At 42.5% G+C, this 21,861-nt stretch overlaps 1 non-coding gene across 1 annotated transcript; it reads right to left on the bottom strand.

Moving 5' to 3' along the window:
* Positions 1 to 19,326: 19,326 nt before the first annotated feature.
* Positions 19,327 to 19,409, bottom strand: TRNAL-UAA. Its single transcript has one exon. It is a non-coding gene; the product is annotated as a tRNA-Leu (tRNA).
* Positions 19,410 to 21,861: the final 2,452 nt, after the last annotated feature.

The following is a 21,861-nucleotide window of genomic DNA, read 5'->3' as shown; positions in this document are numbered from 1 at the left end:
TCACCAGTATGCAATGGAAAGGATATGTCTTTTTAAGTCTTTTTACTTTAAAGGTAAGCAGTGGGAGAAGACACAGTTTATTCTTACCAGAATTAACTAGTAGCTCCTTAGCACTCCATGAGTGCTCCCAATATGGAATGACTACAAACCAAATCTGAGGAAATGAAACAAAACTATTTTTCACAAATTCTTAGTATTTTTTACATTTATTTCCCTCACTTTAGATCAATTAGGTATGTCACCTTTTCTCTGCTGTTTCCTGTTAAATTATCAATGTGGATGTTTTGTACTTGACCCCTTAAGATGTTCCCCAATTAGAATTTAAGGTTTTACATACAAAATTGCCTAAGTGTTAATAACACATTTCTCTGCTGGAAAACACAATTCATTAATGTCTTTAGTGGGATAATGGCACCCCCTGGGACACCCAAAGCACCAGCAAAAACCTGTGCTATGGATGTCCCATCTTCCCACCCACTAAACACTTTCCATCCAAGTACACTCCCCTGCAGCTTAGACTTGACATCCTGTGGCTTTTGCCTCCCTGAGTCACACAAGGACACAGATGGTTACAGGGACTGAGACAGATACCAGGCTTGAAATGCTTCAGCATTGATCCCTCCAGCTGCAAGACCACTGCATTACAGAAGATGTGTAGCAGAGCTCCCACTGCCCTGGCAAACTCTTGCACATTTGGCTTTCTGACCACAGGTGGACAACCTATGGCCAGGAGAAGGCGTGGCCAGGTTTTACCATATCTGCCACTGCAAGGGTGCCCTCAGAGCCTCTAGAAAGCCCCTCTCTTAACTAACTCTATATGGGCTTGCAAGACAACCCCCAGCCTCCTATTTCCATAACATGTAGGTTTGCTAATGTGCTGAAAGCTTAAATGATTTTTAAAGTCAGTTAAGCGGCTTTTTCTTTCCCTGAAATGACAAGGATTTTGGTTTTTAACTAAAATAAATATAATCACTGTGATAACACTAGATCTGAACAGGTCAGATTTACAGGTGTGTATAGAAATTTATTTAATTCTGAGCAAATTAATAGCCCTTTTTAGTCAACAAGATAAATTATGTGAGTGAAGTTTTATACCCACCAGAGACTTCAGTTATGAGTTTGTTTTCTGGTGCCTGGTGTTCTGTGGCTATGCCTGTAAAACAGGAGATGCTCTGCAAGCTGTGGCACTTGACAAAGCCCACTTGCAGATCTCCACACTGCCTAGGTAAACTCTCTCTTGGTCACTTTGCATTTTCACATGTACTTTACGGGAACTCAGCCTGAATGAGGTCACTTACCCCATGATTCTGTCAAAGCAATTTCAGCTAATGGTTTAAATCATCTTGATGAAGCCTCTCATCCCCTTCCCAAGTTCCTCCTGGACTGGACAGCAGTGGGGCTGCCCCCAGTGAGGCATAGGACAGAGATCAGCCACTTCACTGCCCTCCCTTCTCCACATGCCACCATCTGGCTGGAATGTCTACTGTGAAATTTCCCCTACATGAGAAGGAAATCTTTGCTGCTCCATTAGGGCAGCCCTCTGTCTGCTTTGCACAGCCAGGGCCAAGGGTGAGGTCTGAACTTAGTGAATGCTGTGGGTTTCCCAGAGGGAAGAGTACACTATTTTTTTTATTTTTTTGTTATTCAGTGGTAGGATTTGAAAGGCTAAGATTTCCAGAATTGATTGGGAGCCACAACACCCAGCACACAGGGCAGTGATGGGGCTGAGCTTCGCAGCTCAGACAGGCAGGAATGCCAATGGTGCCCTTGCTAGTACTGCTGCCACACTGGGGCTGTGCCTGCTGCCACTGGAACCATGTGCCTAGTTCAAGGAAAAATGTTTGGCTCAAAGCACACAGTTCTTCAGGGAACAAGATATTTGTGTATACCTTAAATTACTTTGCAGCTACTTAAATAACTGTGCTACAAGTTCTGCAGGCAGTAATTATTCTACCATTTTCTTCTATTAGGCAGCCCTGAACTAGCCATCAAAATTGCTTTGAAATCACAGCAGACAAAGAGGAAACTTTTGGACGTAATTTATTTTAGGATGTTCCAAACCAAAGCAGTAGTGCAAACCAAAAAAAGAAGTCCAGCCCTGCCAAGTCCTTAATCACTGAAATGAAGAAAGAGACCACAAAACTGAATGAAAAGAGGATTGAAACAATTTTCCTGCTCTGAAAAAGCCCCTTTTTTGGAGTTACTGTCAGAAGAAAATAAGGGAGCAACAAAACCCCTTAATACATCACTGATGTATCTAACTGGAGGTTACTTGCAGAGGCCAAACCTTTGAAATGGGAGCAATGCTGGAGTTTGTCCTTGCTGCAAGAGAGCTCGTATGTGGACTTTGCATTTCAGAAAATAAAGCCTCACTAGCATTTCCAGGGAAATTTCCAACCATGTGAGAGCAAGAGTCTTCTTAAGAGTGTCCACCATACACTGCCATTAGAACATAATTGTAACATAATATCCAAGCTCTTACACTTCAAGCACTTATGGACTCATCTTAAAAACATTTAGTGGGTACAGGATGACCTGTACCGGGTACAGGTATTATTCCTAGCACAGAAGTAACAAAGAGCTCACTCTGTCAGGATCAGGAGCCATTGAGCTTGAATATAAACACAGAGCAACAAAGTCTCTCAACCATACAGCTTATATCTGGAACCAGGAATGAAGGTATATTTTAAAACTCTGTGACTATGATCTGACAAATGGTGTAACTTCTGTTAAAAGGACCAATGTATATTTAAAATACAAATGTATCTAAGTTCTGGCAAATTCAGAGTTTAAATCTAGTCTGGAATATGATGCCACAAACATGAAAAAAAAGACAACAGCAAACAAAATTGTATGATTGGGAAAGCTAGCTGGGAATGAGACTTCATTTTAGCAAATCCTGTGATACATTTGTTATGAAATATAAAATCATCTGTACTAACCCTCAAGTGTCAATCACCATCTAGCAATATTGTGTCAGCATCAAACCAGAAAAAGTCCTGACAAGGGACATGAAGAAGCAGAGTGCAGTACAAAACTGGTTTCAGCAAGTATATTTCATCTCGCGATGCAAATGCGCACAGCACAGTTTTGCTCAAGTTACTAAATACAAGAGCACAGTTTCTGGGAAAAAGCCCTGCAGGCTCACCCCTCATCCCCTCCCTTCACTGCTGTTTGCTTAAACCATTTGTGTGTACTTAACTCCCCAAGACATGTTCCTTGGTGCCTCTGGGTGTGATTCAATGAGCACATAGACATCCCATTTGAGCCAGGGACCCTGCAGTCCCAGGCACCCCTGTGTCCTGCACCTCAGTGTGTTTCTGCCCTCTCAATGCAGCCAGTCCTAGCTCTCAACCTGCCCTCAGACAAGTGGGTAGAGGCCAGGAGAAACACTTTTACTCCTGTTTCATCTGCTACATTCACCAGCTTGTTCTTAAACCATCTCTGAAGCCCTTTTTTTTTTTTTGAAGTGTGTCCTCCCTGTCATATGTATGGTACTAAAGCCCACAGAGCACTATTCAGTAGCATTTATTTCCTCAGGAGCCATGAAAGTTTACTTTTCCACAGAAAGAACTTTGCTATTTTGAGCATGGAATGAGGTGCGTGACTGCTCCTGGAGGTCCCACTCCCAAAAAGAGAGCAAAGCAAAACCCTGGATTCTTCCCAGTGTAGTGCTGAGCTCAAAGAGCTCAGAGAAGAGCCAAAAAGGGCATTTTCCGAAAAGAATCAGAAAAGCCTCAATTCGATGTTCATAAAACAACAGAGAGAACTCTTAAAATATCCTAAGAGTATTACAGCAGGCTCTGAGGTGTATACACAAGATGCCTACAGCCCACCACACTGACCAATATCAAGGCAGATGTGCTGCAAGTGAGACTGCCTGGCCCCCAGGAGTGTTTGTGGCAAGGTCTGCAGGGAGCAGGAACAGCTTTGAGATGTCCAAACTTTGGACTTTGGTACAGTAGAAAACCAGGTGAGTTCTGGGCACACAAACACCTCTTCACATCCTAACATTTTGCTGTTTCCCTGTTCTCCACTACATAGCTCCATCTGTTATTTCTCATCAGGTAAAAGCTTTGGGCCATTTCAGTCCTGTGTTTCAGCAATGCCCAGACCTGAGGTGCAAAAGAGTGTGACTCCTCCATGGTACAGTTACACCATGAGTCATGAATACTAATAACACCAAGGACGTCTGTCTCTGTTACAGCTGCAGCTCAGCGAGGCTTTTTGTCCTATTTTTTTCTTTATACCTCCTTGGACATAAATTCTAACTACAGCAGGTCAAAAATACAAACCAAACATTTAAAAATCACAATTCTTAATTTAGATGCCATCAAAATATTCTGCCCACCCCAAACAATAGGTGAGTCATTTGTGAAAGCTGATGATTTATTTATAAAGATGCAAAGTGCAAAGCTGCACCAAGATCTCAGGGCAAGAGAGTAAACCAAGCAGTGTATTATGAAACCCTCCACTGACACCTGCAGAAGATACTCACCTAAGGGAGAAACACAACAGGGAAATGTCCTGAACCTTAGAACAAAAGCAGGTAAGGGTTTCTTTGGACTCCTCCATTTCTGTCAGAAATAAACCACTTGAATAGCAACTTTAAAAATAGCAATTAGATCCACTTGTAATATTATCAAATTCCACAAATCTTCTAAAGGGCCTTCCTCTGTTTCCCTACTCCATATCCTTTTCCTTCAAAAGCCAAAACCTAGATTTTTTTTTTTAGGAATAGTAACCAATAAACAGAGGAACAGGAACACTAGCAACAGGAAGGAAACTTTACTAAATTCAAATGTGAAAATGTGAAAAATGAAGGAACACAAAACCTTTTCAACAATGCCTGAGGAAGTCTACAAGTCCTAGGGCGGGTCAGAAATTCTGTTAATCCAAGGATTGCTTTTCACCTTTAGGATACACTTTCAAATTCGTCCAAATCTGTCATTAATCATTAATGTAATACTAATTTCTGGGTGCTGTCCCCTATACACATTCAAGATTAACCATTCCAGCATGAAATTTTTAACTAAATAAAACAACTTTATTTGTAGAGTATTTCCATGGGTGGTGAAGTGATTCAGATCACTTCTGAATGCTCTGTGCATTCTCCTCACAGGGCATCTTCTCCAAACATGAGCCATGCCCAGTTTGGTTTCAGTGCTGAGCTATGATTTTTTCATGAGCTTCACCTGGTGCAGAGAGAAAGGAACAACCACAGAAGGCAGTGCAAATCCCTGACTCACCATCCCCCATCCCAACAGCAGCAGAAGCATCCCTGCATCCCTCAAAGACAACAGGCACAGTAGGATGGGCACCAGCCCATGCCCTGGTCTTCCTAGGTTTGGCCCCAGCCCATCACTAAAGTCTTTACCAGAGTTAAGCCTCTAGTTTTTCTTCCTTAGCAGGAATTTTCCATCAACTGTTTCAGCTGGAAACTATCCACCTTCCTGCACCAGGAGAGGCAGAAAGCAGTCAGGGAGAGCAAGCCTCAAACACTACATAAGGTTTTACATTTGCCAGATGCCCCAGTAAGTTTGCCAGTCTCTCTCGGCTGCAGGGATGGGGTCTCAGATCCACCAGCCACTCACTCTCCCATCAGAGAGCCAAACCAGCTGGAGGAGTTGTTCCCATCGGCATCCATAATTCTGCTGCCTAAGAATTTTCCAGCCCTCACAGACTGGAACAAAGAGGCTTTTCACAGAGATCCAGATTGCCTCCAGAGCCTGTCCCTTCTTTATTTACAGGAAGGCTCTTAGGTTTAGTCTAGGGAGGTCTGCAGATTGCCAGGGGCCTCTAGGGGAAGAATTCTGTCAAAGAATGTATGTTGCAATGCATCCTCAAAAGGGTCTGCTTTCTGATTCATTTAATCTTCCCTGGAAATCAACTTCACAGCCCCAGCTCCATTGACTGTGCATGATTTATCTTCAGATTATATTTGCCTTTCATGCCTTTATGATCTACTTTTTTCCCAAATAGCTCAATTACTTTGGATTTGTAGAGCCAAAGACAAGACAACTTGCAGGGCCAAGTGGGAACCTAACCAGGAAGTTCTGTGATAAGGCTGGGCCAGAGGGCAGACTTTCCCTTCTCACTTCCATGTTCCTACCAGGTTTGCACCTCCAGCTGTTCAGCTGACTCCAAAGCAGACTGCTTCAGCACTGAGGGGAGCAGTGGGAGAGTGATGCCAAGGCAGAGAAAGTAAACACGTTGCCCCTTCTGGCCACCAGCATATATGTATCTACTCCAGCATAAACTGCATCACAGAAGTATGATGAGAATGAGAGCCCAAAGCAGATGGCAACACTGGTGGGGACCTCAAACTGCTCATCTTAGCATATTGTTTTCAGACTTAGGAAAAGGATTTAGTAACATACGCATTGGTATTTAGTCCTACTTAGCCACCCAGGAAGGCGTTACATATAGGACTGATGATTCACCTGTAAGTCCCTGAAGCAGCAAAATTCCACCTGAAGTTTCAGATATCAACCTAGAGCTGTCAAACACCAGGATGGTCCAGGACTGAGCAAAGCTCCCCTGCAAACGGGGGAAGGGCCATTACCTCCATCCCTCTGGTTGCTGCTGTATACAAGCGGAGAGAAACAGCAATACTATCAGCTGATAACAAGCTCATATTTATCTTACCTATCATGTACTGGTCTCCCTCTAATTAGGCAGATCCCTATTCTTTCTTTTATCTGGCACAGGCCTTCTCTCTCTCTGCTTATGTATATGTAGGCAATGGGGCCAGCCACTCAAGGCAGTATTATCAGACCCTACTTTTATAGATTTTACGTAGAAAAATAAATGCAGTCAGAGGAAATAAATTTTTCCATAGAAAAATAAATGCAGTCAGAGGAAATAAACTTTACCGTCAGAAAAAATAAATGCACTCTTCCCCAAGAGGTGGAAATATCAAATAAGTAAGGTAGCACTGAATCCATGTCACACACCTCCATCAACCACATCAGGCATGATGGCATGTAAGGACAGGACTGTATTCAAGCTAAAACAATAATGGAGTATTTGGGGCATGGAGCATAAAAAGATATTTTTAATTCGGATGGTCTCATGATAGAAAAGGAGCAAGATTTGAAATAGATTTTATTGGGTCACCTGATACACATAGTAGACAAGTTTTCAGGCACAAAAGAATCATGAAGCAGTTGCTTTAATGACAGAACAGCATCTGGTACAAAACACTAGCAGCAGCAGTATGGAAATGAGGTGAAAAAGCATAATGGAAGAAATTATCCAAAGATTCTCATCAAATAAAAAAATCCTGCATTAGCATGATGGAATAACTTGGGATACTTCGGAATTTTATGATCCACGCACATGTGTGACGAAATTGATACTTTTTAAAAACAGTCCTGCTATCAAGCTAGGATGAATTGCTGGGATGGTTTCTAGTGAAAAAAATACAGTGCAGCTAAAAAGAACTGCAGCACTAAGATTTCATTTTAGTGAAACTGCCATTAACATTTCACCTAATGTAAGCCAATCTTCTCCTTCACTTGGGAAAAAGCATCCTTTCACACCCTGTATTTAATTTGATTTCACCAACAGAATTCTACAGCAGCCGCTCAGACCCAATCAGCAATGCCCTTTTTTGTACAACAGACTGAAACACCTGTCTCTTATAATTACATGATTTTATTTTTGTTAACAGTAAAATAAAGACAGTTAAATACCAACCTGGTTGAAATAAATACCTTCAGGTCTGAGGGACAGTAACAAATAGTTCCATTGCTTATCTCATTCGTGGATTAGAAGTCACCCTCACGCTGAGGTTAGTTTGGGTGGGACAGCATTACAAGTGTTTGAGCCATGACAACAGCATTCTTCATACAGTTGTTTTAGCTAAAACATTGGTTGGGTTCCCAGAGGAAACTATCAAGCAGCATTACTGTATGTTAAAATAACTTCAGTTTTAAAGCAGCCAAAGCTGTAATTGTTGGTAGGACTATCTGAAGAACTGAAGTGCTCAGGAAACAATTGTTTCAATGATAATACCTTCACAGCAGCAGTCATCAAATGTTCATATGAGTACTAAAAACAAGTGCTAAAGGTTTTATAACAAGTAGAAAACAAAACCAAATGTATGTTGATGAATGCAAACCACCACCATGCAAGGTAAGTTACATTCTGACTATCCTTTCCACTGAGACCAGGGTTTTCCAGTATTCCTCCCCACTTATCTTTAGAGATTGAACATGCATGGAATGCAAAATGTTTTTATCTAGAAGCACCAAATCCCTTAAAATACCAGACCTTTGTTCCCTCTGACCTGAAGTGACAATATGAGAACTTAAGAATTTAACAGCTAAACTAGCAGTTACTAGGTATGGCACTCATGCATTAACCAAAGTAAAAATGTATTGCAGTTCTGAACGATTCAAAAAATAAAGCAAGAGTGAGACTTGGTTTGAGAGCAGAGTCATACAGAATCAAGTTTTTACCAAAGATGGCCAATTAAATTTCTATTAAAAAAAAAAAAGTTGTTTTTTATAGAACCTTTATCAGTTAGTAATTATGAGGTTAAACACAGTGCTGTATGTCTATTTAAAATGTCACTTATGGATATTATTTAGTCTAATACTTTAGATTTTCTTGAGATAATTTCCCTGCAGTACAGTATTTGGCTAAGTTGGAGAGTATATGCAAAAACAGCACACGATCTTGTCAGCTCTGGCACACACATTTAGGCACTGTCTGTGACAATTAGACACACGAGGACTGGATACATGGAAGGGTCACATGCCATACCACCACTCCCCCTGCAAGAACTTTTTCTGTGATTCCCAGTGCCACCTGACTCAGATTGCAAGGAAGGTAATCGTCCTCCATCGCTCTCTCCTTGGCAAGGTATTTCAGGATCATGGCCAAGGCTGTGCTGAAGAAACTGAAGGCAGGGGGCATCATACAGGGTAGGATCAAGTGAACCACAATGTCTCCATCTAAGGACAGAGAGGAGGGGTCTGGCAGCTGGCAATACTTAGGCTGCTGGTCATCTACCAGAAGCTACTGACACTCAGTGAGCGAGGTGATCTTCAGTGTGATAAAAGGAGTTAAAAAATCTGCTGGGAAAACAGCAGATTTGAAAACCTGGGAAAGTAATATTTAAATGCAAACTGATAGCACTCAGAGCCTGGGTGAACAAGAAAGAACATCCTCGAGTCACAAGAGAAAACAGACAACCTCCCATAAATAGCTCCACTTTTAGTTGAGTCTGACCGGTTTTTTTGTAGCCCTTGGGCTGCTCTCTGGCTCTGCGTAAGGAGGGACATGCCTGAAGCTCTGCACGATTCCCAGACTTTGTCTCAACAGTTTTCATATACAGGCAGCCTTCAGAGCCCCTGACATGTGGCCCTGCAACCCTAAATCACAGGTGATGTTACCAGTATCTCACGCTCTGCTCCTTCCTCTCATGAAGTAACTAAGAAACAAACAGTTCAGTAAGGCTGGAAGCTAGACACTGCTTTCTGCTCACGACCAGACTCCTGTCTGGTTTTGCCTGTCCATTCCCTCCACCAGTTTTTGGGGCTGTCCAGTCTGACCAAAAAAAAAGAGAGCATCAACATGACAAAAGTGAATGCAAGCCATGCTGATGAAAGCACCATTTAAATGGGTGAATTCTCCCACCACCTTTGGTGAGAGCAGCATCACACAAAGAAATTAAGAACAAATACAAAGCCCGCTAGGGTTTTAATTGTAACTATCCCACCATCCTGCCTGGAAAATTCTTCCTAGACATGGTAGCTAAACCATGACATTAGTGTCCTGATGCAAGTCCCTGACAAAACTACACTTCTGCAACCTAACAGAGAAAGAGGGGAATGATTCAGTGATTGAATCATACAGATGTAACTCCTAAAGCACACAGTCACATCACCCAGAGGTGCAGACCTGCCCACCCCTGCTCAGGTCTGCTCTTTGCTCAGCTCTGCCCTGCTTCTTATATAGCAACTGGTTGCACCTGTGAAGAAGGTAGGATTGCTGACAGTAAGCCACTTAATTCTTTCTTAAACCTGTCTCTATACCTATAGACTAAAACTGGTGTTTAGTACAAGGTATTGACAAGGATACATCAAGCCTTTGAAACTCAAAGTGAGTGCAAGGGAAGAGAAGGATCCCCTCTCAGAAGTGGTGAAGAACATAGATTCATTTGCTCACTCAGGGCCTGACCTTTCCCACTCTTAAATAGCCTGCACCAATCCCCATTTAACCCTGGGAGGGCATTTGCCCCACACCGTATCCAAGGAATTAAACTCCCTGCTGCTATTCCTAGGTGTGCACAGCATGGTACAAGAGCAGGTGGAAAGTCCTGGGATGCCACTTAGAAGGACCCAGTCCAAGATCAGTGGCTTACAGAAGTACACTCCAGCCCCTGTAGTCCAGAGGGGCCACTGCTGGCCCTGTGGCCACAGAAGGGGGTCCTGGCTGCTCCTCCACAGGCTCTGGCAGCAGTGTTGTTTCACTGTCCCTGCAGAGCCATGACCCCAAAATACCCTTCCTCCACAGCAATTCAGTGCTGTCACAGTACTGTCTGTACCCTGACACTGAGGCTGGGTACAGACCAGCCTCCTCCAGGCTCATTCTGACTTGCAAAAGCCACTTATAAAATGGACACTGTAACTTTGCAAAACACAGAAGAAGGAGACAACAAGGAATACTATTTCACTCCTAAAGAAGTTTATCATAAAATAAAGTTATCGAACTATATCTACAGTCCATCTGTGTGATTGAGGAATACAAGTTCCCATTATGGTTAGATTTAAGGTTAGTCATCTCACTAAATAGCAACTGTTTAGGCAGTAAGATTATGCTTGATGAGAAGCACTCATTTTAGAAAGTTTTTCCGTTACTGGTAAAATTCATCTTTGGATGGATCTCTTTCAAATCCACTCAGTAATTTTTGTCCTGGAAATACACAAGGTATTCCAAATATTTGTATGAAATTTTTTTATCCCTGCACCTTTTTTCAAATAAAGGCTCAAATACAGAGTGCAGCAGTCACCTGAAACATTATTTTTTTTTGCAAAACATATTAAAAAAGGATCCAAGTGTTTTCTAAAAGAAATCATCCAGTTCAACCTTGTTAACACGAACTGTGCCTTTATTTTCCAAACAGTCATGAGTTAATAGTAGTCTTTAATTTATCACTTACATAAAGTTATGACCAGGCTAGTTTTTGGAGCTCTTATATTCCCCAAAGAATAGTCTGTGGTTTAAATTACTTGATGGCATGGGAGAAGGGCTTTTCAAAGAGTTTACAACCTATATCTCTTCTTCTGCAGAAGCTAATTGCTTATGCACAATTTAATTTTATCCATATAGATTTATGTCCTGTTCTATCACATAATATTAAGATGACTCTTACAACTTCCCTGTGAAATAGGAAAAATGTTGTAGTCCTGCCCTTGCACTAGAAGCCCCACCCTGTACTCTTCACTACCCTTAATGGAATTTTTGCCTGAATGGCTTGAGTTTTCAATTTCATTTTGTGCTGGTTTAAAGATCAATAGAGGAAGGTGACACCAAGGCACAGTAATTTAAAGTATATAACTATCGTGCAAATGCTACAACTTTAATTATACAACCAGGCATCTGTGCCTGTCCAAACAAAAAGTGACAAACAATCTGCTTACACAGTGGCAGCAACAGGCTCAAGAGCCATGAATTTATGTCCATAAACATTGGCTGCAGCAGCAGAACTAATTTGGTATATCCTCAGAAGCGCATCCCATATAGCTACCTTGCTGGGGGGAAGTCAGCTACCTTCTTAACTAAGTTATACTGTCTTACATGGAATTTTTCATGGATAAACCCCAAGTCTTTAAATTGCTTTCTCTGGCTCCTTTTTTCTTTTTCTGCCTGAACATATCTAGTGAACTAAAAAATAAGATTAAAAAATACAGCTTTTTTAATAGCTCAGTTTTTACTGAGTAAAAGCCCAAGTAATGACCTATGGATCAGAGGGGGTCACTGTAAATACAGATGTGGTCTGGGACAGTGATTGAGAAAGACACCACCTGAGGTACTGGTTAACAGATAAACAGCAGTTGGCAACTTCTGGGGTAGTTCCAACATCTCCCTCCAGAGATACCATCTCTGAGGTTTTGCCTGCAAAGGAAGTGGAACGGCTTTAATTATGCCAGGATGTATTTACTGCCTGGGAAGCAGTCATGCCAAGTCTGTTAAAGACAAACAGTACACAAAAGGAAATAATGTACAATGCAAACTAAATGCATCCCAGTTTGACAGCTAAGACTACCTTGGTATAATAATTTTTTTAAAAACATAAAGCATTCTGAGATAGTTAACACTGCAATCCAGGCCCATTCCTGGCTATGGAGGAAAGTTTGCTAAGGACTTCCTGATGAATACGAGGCCTTTAACTCTGGCTATAAAGAACCCCCAGAAGCTCCCTTTGGGGGCTGTGGGTACTACCAGGCACTTGGAGATCTCCTGACACATCCTCTGCAGAGCTCAGCCTAAAACAGGAGCACTCAAACTCTACCTAAAATCCTCTTGGAGACAACTTAACAAGAAAAGCAACAGAAACAGGCATACAAGAAGAATCTCTAACCACAACTTCCGGTTTTACAGCATTTTAATGACAGTACCCAATCCCACCCCATTTTTATCTCATATATTCATGTAATTCATAACAGGCTCAAGTTTGTCAATATTTCAGCTGGACAGAGTCATTCTACCTCCTCCTTTGTCATACAGGTCCTTTTTCTTGTGTTGATGGCTGACCTCTCTCCCTAACAACTTCATACAGAGCAGAAACCTTATCTCATCCATGATGTCACTTTGTACTGTCTATTGGGAGGGATTAACTGCTTTGTCCCCTTAAAGAAATCTAACTTAAGCATTCATACCATACAACTATTATTCTACTCAGTAATTTCTTTTTTTTTGTGGAAAAATATTTTGTTCAGAGACATTAAACAGACAGAGACATCACAAACACTGGATCCAGTTGCTTTCAGTATTCCTTCTTTACTGATGTGTCAAGTAACTTTTGGGGCAGGTCACCAAAATGAATGCAGCAAAACAGGTTGGACATGTCTCAGTCTGTTTTCAGTCACAGAACACTATAGGATTTGTTAAGTGGCACAGATACAACTTGCACTATCATAGTGCCATCAAAATACAGATTGTGGAAACCATGGCTATAAAGCTCACTATATAAACCTTAAAACTATATTTAGCCAAAAAAAAACCCCCAGTTATTCTCACAGCAAAGAATACTGCAAAACAAACAAAAATATTCAACATATTATGGTAAAAGATAGACATCACAGTAACTAAATACATAAATTATTTCTATTCTGAATCTAGCAACAAAAGGATTTGGAAAGCTTTACTTAAAAGGGATTTCTAAAGCATATTGATGCTTTCCAATTCCTTATTCACAGGCAGCCTCTGGATCTAGGATGAGGAGTCATTAGCCACAGTACTGGATGCAGGTGAGTGCTATAACTTGCATTACCTCCCCTCAACTCAATAGAGGGATGTCACTGGTTTGCACTAGAGCTACCAGACCATTCTGAAGGAAAACTAAGATCAACTTAGAGTAGTCTAACCTGCACAGAACACTTATTTTTAAGACATTAAAAAAAACCATTTTTCTTCCTGTGAGGGTGTTCAAACACTGGCATGGGTAGTTCAGAGAGGCTGTGGTGTTTTTATCCTTGGAGATACTCAAAACCTGACTCAAGCTGACCTTCCTCTAAGCTACAAGGTGGACTACACCACCCTCAGAGGGGTCTTCCGGCCTCTGCCATTCTGTGATGAATAAAATCAGTGGATCTATACTGCCTACATCAGGGAGTTCAAAAAATTTTTTGGTAAAAAAATTGTCTCCAATTCCTCATTTCTTCACAGAGAATTTATTATGAGATAATATCAGAGATTAATTTTAGATCCAAGTAACATGAAATTAATTGGACTTTTTATTATGTATTACTTGACAATCAAAGACTGAGGGACACAAGAGGGAAGCAGTAGGAATGTGCAGTACAGCCAGGGCAGAGGAAAGGCAGTATCTGTTCCTCTTTTAGCAGCAGCTAACTGCTAGACCAGCTGGATCTGTTTCTTGGTATGCACACAAAAACCAAAAGGTGGGAGTGTGACAGAAAATAATTACAGATATGTAAGGACAAGTGAAACTAAAATACATATGCTCATCAATCACCAAATGGATTAGTTGCAAAACAGTACTCATTAATGCAGTCCTTACTTCCCAACAGGGATTCCACTCTCACATGAAAAAGTTTGCAACAGTGATGAAATAGCAAGAGACGAGTGTCACAAATCTGTCAAGTCGCATGGCCAGTGAGTGATCTCTTGCCAAGAATTGCATGAACCACTTCAGCAAGCACTTAAAAATGAGGCCAATGAGGTCTGAAGGAAAGATCTTGCAGCACTTCCAAGCCAGAAAGAAGGTCACAGCTGAGCAGATGGTGAAAGAGAGGGAGCAATCCAGGAAAATGAAGGAATATGAAAAGTGCGTTCTTCTCTCAAAATATTTAGGGGAAGGAAGGCATTTTTGTGATTGCACATTTAAGAAGACTATCTTCAAAAGAGTGTGTACATTTTCTATGGTCTTCAGACAAAAGCTCTTCCCTGGCAGCAAGAAAGAATCTATTCATTTAGGTAAGTTTAACATAGCCAAAAATGTACCAGACAATGAATGCTACCATGCTTTAACACCAGTGCTCTAAGATCCCAGAAATCTTAGCTTCAACATTCTGCATTATGCTGCCTTCATTTTAGGGCACTCAGGGTCCCTCATTAAGTAGGTGCTCTGGCAAACCTTGCTGCTGCAGTGTAAATTATGACTTGTCTGCTCTGTCCTTCTTATAGAGGCTGCTGTCCCCACAGCAAAGCCAGCACAAGTGAAAATGTTCTCAGACTGGAGGTGTTCTAGTGAACAGACCAGTCTTTTGACACTTTCAGCAATGTACTTTGGTAATAATGCTGTGCTGATTTAAAGTGTTACCACCTGCATATATTCCTCCTGATGAGAGAATGTGGCAAATGGGAACGCGTACCCACATCCCTTTACCCCAGTGCAAAGCTACTGTCCTTTGCTCTGCCAGTGAAGTGGCTTTGGGCTAAAATGCCAGCCACCAACCTGAGCAGTTGAGTGGGCACCTGGTCTCTTCTGATGGCTCTGTTAGGCCATTTTTACGCTGGGGGTGATGATGTTCTAAGTGACCATGGCAAGACTTGCAGGGCTTATCTGTCAGTCGTAAGAGTGAACCTACATCCACCTTCACTGCAAGCAAATTGAAGGGCTTTGCACTCCAGTAAGTGATATGCAGACCCTCGTTCCATTCCATCAATGTTCTACCACAGCACAATTCCCCAGAGCTTGCTGCTTGGACTGAACCAACCAAGCAGAAAATCCCTTCATTTTCCTTATCAAAAGAGAGAAAAACAGTTAAGCAATAAAATGTTGCAAGGGTCTGTTTGGGAGCATGTGTTGTAGCGCCCTGGAGAAGGAGGCAAAATTAGTTAACATTGCTAATGACACTTGGTTGCCGCGGCTATCAAGTCCAACAGAAATGATTCTAAGAACCTGCAGGTAAGATTGGAGGCAGTCAGCAGATGAAGAGCCCAGCACCTTCTAAAAATGAATCTGTATAAACACATGTGTAAACAGAGACACAACTGTCTGCATTAAATAGTGGTAATTTTTGAACAAGTGTCCTAAGAATGATGGGAATCCAGAAAATAGTCTACCCCTCTTACTTACCAAAAAAGTCCCAAAATGAGAACAGTTCAAGAATTAACAAGCACTTTACATGCAGTTACTCCTGCTAACATAAGAGACTGGTCCTACCTTACAGACTTTAAATGAGTCTGTAAAATGAATAAGAGTGTTTATTGATCATCATACATACAAGATCGTGCAATAGATTAAGAACTTCACAGCCCTTTTTACAACTTTTATCTCAACATGAAATAGTGGTCATTGGGGACAATAAGAATGTTTTAACTCAAGTAAAAAATTACACACTTCCATCACACACTAAAATGCAACAACAAAAAAAAGTTGCTGAAATTTTTTTAAGATTAAACTATTTTGAAATATCACCTAAATTTGTCACCAATAGGTTACCTTCTTATTGATTTGAGCCCCTTCTGTTTCTTAAGTGAGACAGAATTTTGAGTTATGCTATGGTTTGCTGTTTTCCTGTAAGACTCCCACCTTGTTCAGCACACATCATGTGGTGCTTGCTGGTTAAGCAGTTGTTCAACACTTTGCAAGGTCTTCACAGCTCAAAGTGTGGTTCTGTACCTTGTTTCTTTCATGTTATTTTTTGAATTCACTGACAGTCTACTCATGGGCTTGTCTAATATGTCCAGATTACCTAAGTGTCCATCTGAATTCTTTGCAAACAAGAATGAATTTACTTCATATCAGCTCATTTTGCAAACAGTGTATTTTTATTACCTCCATTTTATAATGGAGGTATGGAAAGATTCATATCAAATATTTCCAATAAATTTGACTACTTAGAGTCACTTTTTTTTTTTTCAAAGACAGCTTAAAATATAGGTGATACATGGATTTCACCTGTTTTCGCAAAAGCTCTGCATTTCCACAAATGAGATTGAGGTTCTCAAGACAGAGACATCAAAATAAGGAACATGAAAATGAATGATTGCTTTTGAAAAATCTATTTTAAATTACTGGCTTCTCATCAGACAGGAAATACGCAGAGGCATGAAAAACACCCCTGGTTCATCAGGGTAGCATTCAACTGTCAGCATATGAATTTTCTTTTTTTTTTTTTTTATTCCAGTTTCTAGCACTAGTCATTATGCTTTTTCCACTTTCTTCAATAAACAAGGCAAGGTTCCTTCAGATAATGATGTTTTTAGAAATAAACTCATCCACAGAATGGAGTCCAACAGAAAGCAATATTGTTTAAACTGAAGGCCAGAATATAACAAGTGAATGTAAGAATGTCAAATTCCAAGGGCAAACACCAAAAATTCATGAGGGTTTAACAAGGAACCAAAGAAAGGAACCTGCTCAATAAAACAAAAATCTTAAAGATAATATCAGCTCCAGAGCTGAAATACAATACATCACCCTGTCACTTCACCTAAAATAGAAACCAATAACCCCAGCAGACTATGCTTTCCTTTATGGAGAAGTGTAGGAAGGGATTGGGACATACTTGTTGCGAGTAGATTCTGTGGGTATTTCTTGAGAGCTGGAACACTTCAAAAAAATCTGTTCCATTCCAGATCAGCACATGCTCTAACAAGCTGTTTTAAGAAGCAGGGAAGACGGGTTCACCAAAGGACTGAGGGAAGTTCATTGCAAAATACATCTTTTCAGGAAAGAGAAAGGCTTTACCTGAAACCGGAACACTTCTAACCAAGAAATCTAGTTTTCTCTATTGCTTCATCTTCAAAACTGCCCTCCTTTTTTCTGTTCAGCGATTACCATTCTTGTAAAAATTGTGATTATTTTTACTTTTCTTTTTTCTTTCTCACAGAGCAGAATAGCCACTACTAATTCATCCTTGTAACTGACATAGCTGGAACCAAGTTTTCATCGAAATCAGCACTGTATCAACAAAATTGACATGAGCATTTATCGTAGGCACAATAATGCTTGTAAATAAGCACATAAGCAGAATTACACAATTTGTATGCAAAGATGTGGGTTTCCAAGGGCAGCATTTTATCATTATAACATTACAGGTGAAGTGTACCTTCAAACATGCACCCGTTTTTACTGATTTGTACTTTAATGAAGAATAGCAATGATTGTTTACTTCATAAAACATCTGAACCTGGCACTACCACTTCTTAATGAACAGTTCTAGAAAGTGTGGTGTGTTTTGCATTTACAATTTTATTGTGGTAACACTCAAAAAAGACAATGTACGTACTTGCATTTCCTAGAAATTCACCACAGACCAGGCTTCTCTCCATAATTCTTGAACTGTCATATTTCTGTGTTTTTACCATGCTCACATTTGTGATGCCAGATCATCTTATATGGGCATGTAATAAAATATCCTGACATATTTCACTTTCTATTTCATACTACATTGAAGGCCCACCGTGAGTTGTTATCTCTTTCTTGAGTGTTTATCCCTTAATTAGTCTGTATCATCACATCATATACCTGGACTGAAAGTTTAGAATAATTTTTCAGGTCAAATTATTTGGAACGGTGGCTGGGAACAACAGAATTTACCTGTATTGGAATTTGACCAGCATGCTCTGACAAACACTAGTATTTAAAAATGTGCTGGTCAGCGCTTGATTTGTACTTCCCACACCTTCAAATATATTAAACATGATACTACTCTATCAAAAACCCCACAAAACCCAAACAACAGAACCATGCCCCAGAAAATTAAGCACTTCAACATGTGTAACAACTGCTCCATGTGTCCTGCCAAACGAAACAAAAGCAGGAGGTCAGTCTGAAAATCGTGCATACTCCTTCTGCTTACCTCCTAGCTTATCTCCTGGCACAATTTAGGGTACAGCCAGCACTAGGGACCATTCCCTCAGAAGCGGGGATCACCTTTCCACCATTCTCCAGCGTCAGCCAAGGACACCTCAGCAGGCTGGACACCTGCAGACATCCCATACCCCAGTGCACGCAGAATTCTACTGATTTTCACGTTGTAAAAGCACTCTGATGGGCTGACATATAGCCTTTGAAGGGCTTGGAATTGGGAAAAAAACCGAACCAAAACCACTTGCACTAAAAATCACCTAAATGACAAACAACAAAGTCACGATCCAACAACAAAGCTGGAGGTGCCTGTTGCCCCTGCCCGAGCCTGTGGCCGAATGTATGTATGTATATAGATACGTATGTGTATATATACATGTGTATGTATATATTTATATATATACACGTATAAAGGCGTGTATATGCGTTAATGTGTCTACGTATTTGTGTATACACACGTCTATATACATATATTGTATATACGTATACATCCAGACATTTATATACGTATATTATATGCATGTAAATATATACAGAAAGTCTTTTAAAAAATTATCTTTAAAACGACTTTAAAGCCGGAGTTGCGGCAGCTGCAGGGGCGCTTCCCCCGGCTCGCACTGCCCCCGCCGGCCGCCCAGCGTCGGGACACCCGCGCGGGCTGCCGGGTGCCGCCATCCGCCCCCGCTCCGGCGCCGCTCCCCGCCTCCCGCCGCGTCCCGGCGGCCCCCGGCTCCCGGCGGCCGGGCCTCTGCCGGGACACCGCGCCCGACCCGGCATCGGAGCGGGGCTCCCGATAAAAAAACGTCAGTTACCAGGAGTGGGGTTCGAACCCACGCGGACATACGTCCATTGGATCTTAAGTCCAACGCCTTAACCACTCGGCCATCCTGGTGCAGATACTGGGACGGCTCGGAGCCGCTCCTACATTGACGGCCGCACGCCCACCCTCCCCCCGGGCCGCCCGCGACCCTCGGGGGTGCCCCGTCCCCGCCGCCGCGCTCTCGCGCCTTTATTCCCAGCGCGGCGGGCGCGGAGCGCAGGGGGCGGCGCGCACGGGCGGCCTCTCCCGGCGGCGGCGGGAGGCGGGCGGGCAGGGCCCGGCGGGGAGCGCTGCCACGGAGCCGAGCCGAGCCGAGCCGGGCCGAGCCGAGCCGAGCCGGGCCGGGCCGGGCCGGGCCGGGCCGAGCCGGGCCGAGCCGAGCGGGCCGAGCCGAGCCGGGCCGGGCCGGGCCCGCCGCCACCGCCTTCCCGCCGACGGGCGCCGGGCCCCGAGCGGAAGGGGGAGGCGGGGGAGGTGCGCGGCGCTGGCACGGGCCCGCCCCTGGGGGAGAGCGGGGCGGGCAGCGCTGGGCCGGGAGCGGCGGGGTGCGAGGGCCGCGGGCAGTGCGGGCTCGGGGCAGTGCGGGCTCGGGGCAGTGCGGGCTGAGCCCCCTCAGAGCGGGCAGGGCCGCGGTGCCGGCGGGCTCGTCGGGCGTGAGAGGGCAGCGGAGAGGCTGTGCCGATAAGGCACCGACACTTTATTATTTCCGTCCAAGTGTTTCCTGGAATGTATCTTGTCTCGCTCGTACAAGGTGAACCAAAACCAACAAAGCTATCAGTTATGCTTAATTAGTAGAAAAATATCGCAGGTGAAAGATTTTTTTTTGCTGGTCTGCACTATATGCCGGGTCTACGGAAGCACCTATTGCAATATTCCTGGTTACTGCCTGCCGTGGGACCTCCTTCTTCCCTACATCAGAGGGGGAATGGGAAAGTGTCCCTTCACTGGTTTTAGCCCTGGCACTGGCTCCCACTCTCGCTGCTGTTTTTCAGTGGAGAAAATGGACATCCTGCATGCCACCAAACTTTGGCACCTTTGAGGTGCGAGAAACATACTCCACATAGCACAGGCTGAGGACACGGGCCTGTGCCACCCTCCAGCACACAAGGAGGCAGGCAGAGGCCGTCTGCTTCCCCGCAAGCAGAATAGGAGCACACTCCCTGCTCGGGTGCTGGACACTCTGGCTGTCCCTGCCCCTCTGCAAGGGGTCTGGGGCTCGAATTTGCAGGTGCAGGTGGTACCTGACCTCCTCGGCTCTTAATGCTCAGAAACCCCGGGGACACTAGGCATGCTTGTGAGGGAAAATACTTCTCACATACCATACAAGTGAACTGTTAACATTTTACATACATGAAAAACAGATGTGAAACTCACATCTTTTTCCTTCATTTTATTCACATGCTGGAGTTTATGAATGAAACTTCCAATGGAATTTGCCATGCTGTATCATCAGCTTGAAATGGGTGGCATGCCATAGTTCTCTATTCAGTAGGGTTGTGCCTTTCAGCAAAGTATTGAGTAGAGGAATACCATCAGTTAGGTTTTCTCCTTTTCTGTTCACATCTAACATTATTTCTAAGAAACACAGTAAAATGTTACTTTTTCTTGTTCAGATTTGGTGCCCTAACAATGTGTGCACTGTAAGGTGTGATGATGAAGCTGTCTTCCACTGGCTCTTACTTGTTTTGGCTCAGTCATTATGAAGACACTATATAATATGCTAAAAATGTGGAAGATAGATCTGCTGTTGCCTTCTTACATGTTAGAGACAAACAGCGTGGCTCCATGTGAAAATCCCATTGCATTGGAAATTTATTAACCAGAACCACCACATACAGTATCTATTAAATTACACTGTTTCTTGCCTTCATTATATCTCTGATACTTTACTAGAGATAGAAGCACAACCCCATGTAGCTCTTCAATTCCATATAGCTACCATGGCTCAAAAATCTAGAGAACATGTTTTGTTTTCAAGAAATAATAAAATACAGCTCAGGCTGTGCATTCAAAACATTCTTAATGCAGGTTAGATTAGAAAAGCAGCAGTTTCGCATAGCTACTCAGTTCAGCCCTCAGGGAAAAAAGTATCTGGATCTTAAGAGCTATCCCTTTACTTCAAGAAGTTTCTCCCAAAAGACGTGCTCTAGATACCTGCTTATGTGTGCAAGTGTGTCCACAGTCTGGTCCTTCATTTTGAGGAAGCAATTGTCCCACTGCCATCTTGCTAAAATGAAACCCATGAGTAAAAAAAAAAAAAATCAAACAAAAAAACTCTATCAAGATGAAATGGAGACTCATACACATATCCATTACATACTAAACATTATATTTTGTAATAGGGGACTTTTTTGTCTCCTTTATATTTATGCATTGCTGTCTTACACTTTTTAGAAGGCGTGAAGTGCCACTGGTTGCCAGTTCTTCTTTGTTCTCCTCAGAAAGGGCTGAGATTCATGGCTGGGTGGTTGGTGGTGTGGGTTGTCAAGCTTCAGCTTCAGTGGGAAACAAAACCAAAGTAACA

Source organism: Corvus moneduloides, chromosome 3 (assembly GCF_009650955.1).
Source record: "Corvus moneduloides isolate bCorMon1 chromosome 3, bCorMon1.pri, whole genome shotgun sequence".
Lineage (NCBI taxonomy): Eukaryota > Metazoa > Chordata > Aves > Passeriformes > Corvidae > Corvus > Corvus moneduloides.
Note: the sequence above shows the minus strand (reverse complement) of the source record. Positions and strands in the feature narration are given on the sequence as shown.